The sequence below is a fragment of the Penaeus chinensis genome, chromosome 22, assembly GCF_019202785.1.
Source record: "Penaeus chinensis breed Huanghai No. 1 chromosome 22, ASM1920278v2, whole genome shotgun sequence".
NCBI classification, from domain to species: domain Eukaryota; kingdom Metazoa; phylum Arthropoda; class Malacostraca; order Decapoda; family Penaeidae; genus Penaeus; species Penaeus chinensis.
Window position 1 is genome coordinate 27,548,666 of NC_061840.1, and position 7,500 is coordinate 27,556,165.

Consider the following 7,500-nt stretch of genomic DNA (forward strand, 5'->3'; position numbering starts at 1 on the left):
GAGTGCAACAGCTGTCTGTAAACCTGATGACGTAGAGTATATTTATATTCGTTACAGCCAACTGGAGGTAACTCGAATGGGGAGGGGAGCGAGAGAGAGAGAGAGAGAGAGAGAGAGAGAGAGAGAGAGAGAGAGAGAGAGAGAGAGAGAGAGAGAGAGAGAGGGGAGGGGGCGGGGCGGAGAAGGGTAAGAGGGGAAAGAGGAATAAGAGGATGGGTAAGAGGGTAAAGAGGGATGAGAATATGAGGAGGAAGAGGAATAAGAAAATAAGTAAGAAAGGAAAGAGGGGAAGAGAGGAAAGTGGGATAAAAGGATGGCCAAGAAAGGAAAGGTTAGAGGAAGGGTAAGTGGGGAAAGAGGGGAAAGTAGAGTAATAGGAAGAGAATAAAGAAAAGAGTAAGAGGAAGGCTAAGAGGGGGATGAAACCGAGAGATTGGACGTGTGAAATTTATATACTCTTGTCCAGAAGGTATATAAATGTGTTTATTATTGTACAGTAAGCATGTTTTCGTTCGTCTATATATGAAGCGAGTGAAGGGAGAGAGACGGGGGGGGAGAGAGAGAGAGAGAGAGAGAGAGAGAGAGAGAGAGAGAGAGAGAGAGAGAGAGAGAGAGAGAGAGAGAGAGAGAGAGAGAGAGAGAGAAAGAGAGAGAGAGAGAGAGAGGAAGGGAGGGAGGGAGGGAGAGAGGGAGAGAGGGAGAGGGAGAGGGAGAGGGAGAGGGAGAGGGAGAGGGAGAGGGAGAGAGAGAGAGAGAGAGAGAGAGAGAGAGAGAGAGAGAGAGAGAGAGAATGACGAACAAACAGACAGACAAAGAGGCAGACAGACAGACATACGGAGAGAAACAGACAAAAGAGAGAGAGAGAGAGAAAAAAAAAAACATTGTAGTATACAGATAAAAAAGGAAAGTAGCAGCATTAAAAATAATAATAATAAAAATAACACAAATGAATGAAGATTTGGTAGTGAACGCTTCCACTACAAAACCCAAGGAAGGTCATTTTGATTTATAACAGCTGTAACAACAAAGCCTGCTCGTGTTCAACGTTCACACACACACAAAAAAGGAAAGAAAAACTGAACAAATAAATGACAACAGATAAAAAAGGACTGGCTGACGGAATGAATTATGATGATCAACCAAAGCCAAAATCGACGCATCGCAACAAATACTAAAACCAACAACAACAAAAAAAAAAACCTTCTTGGGAGATCAGCTGAGAACAAAAAACATGAGACACGAACTTCCTTTTATTTTCCTTCTATATTCTACCTTTTATCTCTTTTCTATTTTTTTCTATATTATATCTTCAGCTAGCCCCCCCCCAAAAAAAAAAATATATATATATATATGTATATCAATCAATAATAATAAATAATAATAATAATAATTAATAATAATAAATGGAGTACTGATTCCATCTTATAAATTACTGAAACCATTGTGTTAAGGGACCTGTGTCATGGATAGATGATTTTTTTTTTATTAGAACAATTATCATGAATTTCATATTTATTTCAAGGGATTTACAGTCTTCGATAAATATCTAAGATCTATATTTACGACATGATTTCACGAGTGAATTTTGAACACACGTCCAAAGCCGTAGTTCTAAGTATAGACATAACGTGAGCCACTCGCTTTTGGAATCTAAATGACACGGCACAAAATGTAAATAAACGAGCGAATTAAAAATAAATAATAATAGAATTTGATAAATAATGACCATAGTTTTCATACACCCATTCTTGCATATACAACAAAACAGTCACGTCTCCACGATGCCATACGAAAAGAGATCCAATCCTTTTTCATCGTTGGAATAAAAGGACTCGATCCTGAATTGATACAGATTCGATGACGTCACCGACCTTTCTCAGAGCTTTCAGCGAGATGTCACAAGAACTCCACGTGACCTCAATAAAACCGAATATAAAATCACTAATGCCTCACGTGACTTCAAGGAGCACGGACCGTACGTTAGACGGGATGAGTAAGTCTCACAAGGAGGGAGAGAGAAGGAAAGGGAAAGAGAGAAGAAGAGAGAGGGAGGGAAGGAAGAAGGGAGGGAAGGAAGGAAGGAAGGAAGGAAGGAAGGAAGGAAGGAGGGAAGGAGGGAGGGAGCGAGCGAGAGAGAGAGAAAAGAGAATGAAAAAAATGAGAAGGAAAAATAAAAAAAAAGAGAAAGAGAGGAAGAGGAAGAGAAGGGAAGAAAGAAGGGAATGAAACGAACATTCCGAACCTATTCAGAAGTCGCTTTATGCAGCGCATGGAAATTGGCAACAGTTGCTAATTCATCTCTCAAGTCTGAATATCAGATGATCAGTCGAATTTCCGGTGATTCATAGTCGTTGATCATCGTACAAAAGAGGATGAGAAAGAGACAGGAAGAGGGAGAGAGAGTGGGAGAGGGAGGAGGAGGGGGGAGGAAGAGAGGGAAAGGGGAAAGAGAAGAGAGGGAAAGAGAAGAGAGGAGAAGAGAAGTGATGGAGAGAGGAAGAGGGAGGGAGAGGGAGAGGGAGAGGGAGAGGGGGAGAAAGAGAGAGATAGATAGATAGATAGAGAGAGAGAGAGAGAGAGAGAGAGAGAGAGAGAGAGAGAGAGAGAGAGAGAGAGAGAGAGGGGGGGGGTAGGGAGAGGGAGGGAGGGAGGGAGGGAGGGAGGGAGGGAGGGAGGGAGGAGGGAGGGAAGGAGAGAAAGAGAAAATGAGAGACAGACAGAGATGGAGAGAGAAAGAGAAAGGGAGAAAGAGAGAGAGAGAAAGAGCCAGACAGACACAGAGAGTATTCATACCTACCAGTGCCTGAAGAGAGCGGCAAAAAAGTAAAGCGAAAACACCGCTCAAAGACTGAATTGTCTACGTCATTCGCAACGTAGCAAGGGCGGGGTTGCATTCACAACACGCCAGCAACGGAGGAATGTTGCAGAGAGGTTTGCAAGGAGAGACACTGGGTTTAAGGAGTTTGGAATTGGAGAGGGGGAAGGGGGGGGGGAGAAAGGCGGACAGAGGAGAGGGGGAGGGGTAGGAGTGGACAGAGGAAAGGGGGGGGGCGTTAACAAGGGGGAGGGGTGGAATGTGTGAACAAGGGGGGAGGGATAGAAGTGGATAATGGAGAGGGGAGGATGTTGGATGACAAGGTGATGGGGGGTAGGGGGTAGGACATGGGGGATGGGCGTGGACGGGTATTGGGGGGGGATACCGATTTTCTAGAACGATTCACAACCATACACAACACGCTAAGTTATTAACTGCACAGGATTACACTGTCTTAGACTGCCTGTCACTGCATCACTGTAATGGTTATGGTGAGCAATAACAATAATAAGCATTTCTATTCAATATGAGAATTTTGCAGATAATGACTATCTAATTCCATTACCACATCTTATCACCATACAGGAAACAAAGCATACAGGCGAACAGACACATGCATACACAGACGAAAAGTCATGCATAAAGGCAAAGAGGTTTTGCATGTCGACGGCGAAACACAAAAGACATCTCGCATGTATGAGCACAGCATACAAGCATCTGAACTCCTGATACAGACACCGCCAGACAGAGACACGAGTCTGTGGCGCCTACACTGTCTCTGTGTCTCGTCGTTACAGCCAATCGACGCATCCAATCTTAGTCCAATTTTGGGATCCATACTAAGGCATGGGTCATTTGCGCAGAGGCATGTGATATGAAGATTACCCAGAGTTGGCGCGACGAGAGAGGCATAGGAAAGAAACATTTAAACGAAAAAAAAGTGGTACTTACATCCGGCGTGACCAGAGAACCATCGGAAGAAAACGTTTAAACGAAAAAAAGGGGGTACTTACATCCGGCGTGGCAAGAGTCATCGGAAGGAAATAAATAAACGCAACAGAGACACTTCTATTCGGCGTGACAAGAGAGTCACCGCAAAAGGGGTCATAACGAAACCTGACTAGCTGATTATTTAAAGTTATCTGCCATGTTAACAGCTAAGGTCATTAGCGACGGAACTGTAACCTAGGCGACTTCGACCCTTCTGTGTATAGAAGACCAGCCGCCTTCTAATGTGAACGTGACCTTCGGGTATATAATTCCTTAACCTTTTAAAAGCCAAGCCTGCCCAGATTGCTCAAGTGTCGTTATTCACCGGATGTTAAACAACGCTGGAAATAAGATCAGGTTATTGCATCTAAAAGTCTAATTCTTTTTTGCAATACATACGCTTGAGAGAATTTGCATTTTTACTAGTTGTTATTTTGTTTTGAATGAAAGGCTTCCATGAAATCGAAATAAAATAAATGTACGTATTTTTATTCTTATATATAAAAAAAAAAATCTTTATTCACAATACTCTAAATCACATGAAGCCGATTTGGTACTAAAATGTCGCCGCTTTTAAATAAACAAATACAATGAAAAGAATGAATCACAGGATCATTTCCGCTACACACACAATAGCCGAATCCCTTGACTAAAAGATGATGAAAAGCAGACCTTATTACTGGTCCTTCTTGACGAAAACTGTCGACTCATCCATATAAACAAACTCAACGTTGGAACTCGAAATAAAAAACATTTATCACCATTAATGAACTCATAATGATAGATAATAAGTACTATGGTACAAATTACATATATGAAATGCAAATAAAGAAAAACATATTTATATATGAAATCTCTCGGAAAATCTGTAGAAAAAACATAACGTGGACACCCGATGATACCTGTCATTTATCAATTTATCTATTTGATTTCATTAGAATAGTCGGTATTGACACATCATCCATCATCTGTTAATTTACTTTAAATCTACTTTAAGCCCAAGTCACTGCGTGTTTGGGCCGTTTCCGATATATTTGAATTTCGTTACTGGCCTCACCAATTTACAACAATATTTCCGAAATCGCGACCTTGAAATGTTCGCAAAGACTGAGAATTGTCATTACACGTAATTGGATAACAGCTCTCACACACTCTCTCTCACTCACTCACTCACTCACTCACTCACACACATGCACGCACGCACGCACACACACACAAATAATAATAATAAAAAAACACAATATATATATGTGTGTGTGTGTGTGTGTGTGTGTGTGTGTGTGTGTGTGTGTGTGTGTTTGCGTGTGTGTGTGTGTGTGTGTGTGTGTGTGTGTGTGTGTGTGTGTGTGTGTGTGTGTGTGTGTGTGTGTGTGTGTGTGTGTGTGTGTAACTAGTAACTCCATGATGTTCCGCGAACCGAACTTGCAAAAAAATTATATGTGAATAAACTACTTTTGCATGGTTTTATTTTATTTCATCTTATGACATACTTATAAGCTTCCCGATTACTAGATTTTGCCATTGACCCATCAGTCTTTCCCTCTTTCTGGGTACAACTAAAGACTACAATTATAAGCCAAGTGGTGTGTGAAAACAACCACTTACTGAGTTGCCACAAACTCACACCAGCCGCGTGGTTCCTTAAACACCTATTTTTGTTATTAATCTTTTCTTATCAATTTCAGATTACCATTAGCGTATCATCACAGTTCGTTATGTCAATTTTACTTTCAAGAAGAACACAGAGTAAAATGAAATACTGTCCAGCAAATCTATTGTTAAAAATAAAATATACAATATCAACAATGACAAAGCGCTAATAAAGAAAATAGTGGACAGTTTTTAGCACTAACAAAAAGTACAGAATTGAATCAAATATTTTCGATATCAGTCCTTCTTCAGCTGGGCTTTTGTTCAAAATATACGCTTCTTCTCCAAAACATGTTGATATGACAAACTGAATATATCTGTGTTGAAATCTGCGCTACAATAAACCACATCATATAACCCTAAGAAGGCGTTTATCATATTCTACAATCCGAAAAGAAGTCTTTCATAAGTAGGCCTATAAACACACGGTTTCCTGTGGTATTTAAAGCAAGCGAATAATAGATAGGTATGAAACATTCCATTATCTTTTCATAATGATTACATTGGCTGTTTGAATTCACCAAGAAAATAATGATGTTGGCGTAGCACTGCCAGAATTATATCAGAATGTTGTTTTTCAATGTGATGGAGGTTTTGAAAAAAATACTCTATTCTGAGGGTTGTGTGTGTGTGCGCGCGCGTGTGTGTTTGTGTGTGTGTGTGTGTGTGGGGGGGGGGTATGGATAGCTGTGTGTGTTGATGTAAGTGTGTGTGTGTGGTGTGGGGGGGGGGGGTATGGATAGCTGTGTGTGTGTTGATATGTGTGTGTGTGTGGGTGTGTGTGTGTGTGTGGGTGTGTGTGTGTGTGTGTGTGTGTGTGTGTGTGTGTGTGTGTCTGTGTGTATGTGTACATGTGCATGTACGTGTATGGTTGTGTATGGTTGTGTATGTATGTATATGTGTGTGCGCGTGTGCATGTGTATTTGCGTGTTCATAAGTGTGTGCGTGTGTGTGTGTTCGTGTTATGCAAGAAAATAATGGGACAGCTAATTGTCTTATCCGTCTTAATCTGCTATCAAGCTAACTGATAAAAATCTGGACAACTGCTATCACTGTAAGAAGTTTCTTACTCTGTGGCACCGCTGTGACACAGCCCAAAGTGAAAAAATAATCATAGAAACAAGTTCTCATTTGCATAAATGTTATCATGCATATCCATGCCAGTTCGCATGTATACAATGATACCCTATGCATATATTCTTGCAAATATACATGCATATGAGTGTGCACACACACACACACACACACTAATGTGTATTATTTATTCATCTATCTATCTATCTATGTATATAGATAGATAGATATATACACAGATACTTATACATAAACATACGTGTATATGTATGTGTATGTATATATATACATATACATATACAAACAGATATACTTATAGATAAACAGATAATACACACACAGACATAAATATACATACATGCATAAAAAAAACGCATTGAAACACACACACACATATATATGTGTGTGTGTGTGTGTGTGTGTGTGTGTGTGTGTGTGTGTGTGTGTGTGTGTGTGTGTGTGTGTGTGTGTGTGTGTGTGTGTGTGTGTGTGTGTGTGTGTGTGCGTGTGCGTGTGCGTGTGCGTGTGCGTGTGCGTGTGCTTGTGCGTGTGCTTGTGCGTGTGCTTGTTATTGTGCTTGTGCGTGTGCGTGTGTGAACGTCTGTTCTGCGTGCACGTTTCACAAATAGCACACAACAGCGGAGCAAATACCTAATCCGGCAACTGGAGCAACGCACGATTCACGAACGCACACGACCGCGTCAAGTGCGGCTCTTACGCGAACGCCCATCACACTCCACAGAGCAGAGACCTATCACCATCATCACCAACAATGTATTTCATCTCCTTTTCTCCCTCATCATTCCCTTTTATTTTGGTAATAAAGACATATATTGTTTTCAGATACAAGCTTTTAAAATTCACATGACAGTTGGCATCGTCTAATATGTCTGTCGTGTCGTGTCACGAGACGACACGACATCTGCCTCTCCCACGTATTACCTTATAAGTCGTCTGCACTAGATTTTTTT

General features: G+C 41.0%; 1 protein-coding gene across 5 annotated transcripts in view; it reads right to left on the reverse strand.

The window, feature by feature from the left end:
* The window catches only part of LOC125037083 (1-phosphatidylinositol 4,5-bisphosphate phosphodiesterase eta-2-like), a 68,871-nt gene that overhangs the window by 42,654 nt on the left and 18,717 nt on the right, over positions 1-7,500 (reverse strand). The gene's annotated exons all lie outside the window — the stretch shown is intronic.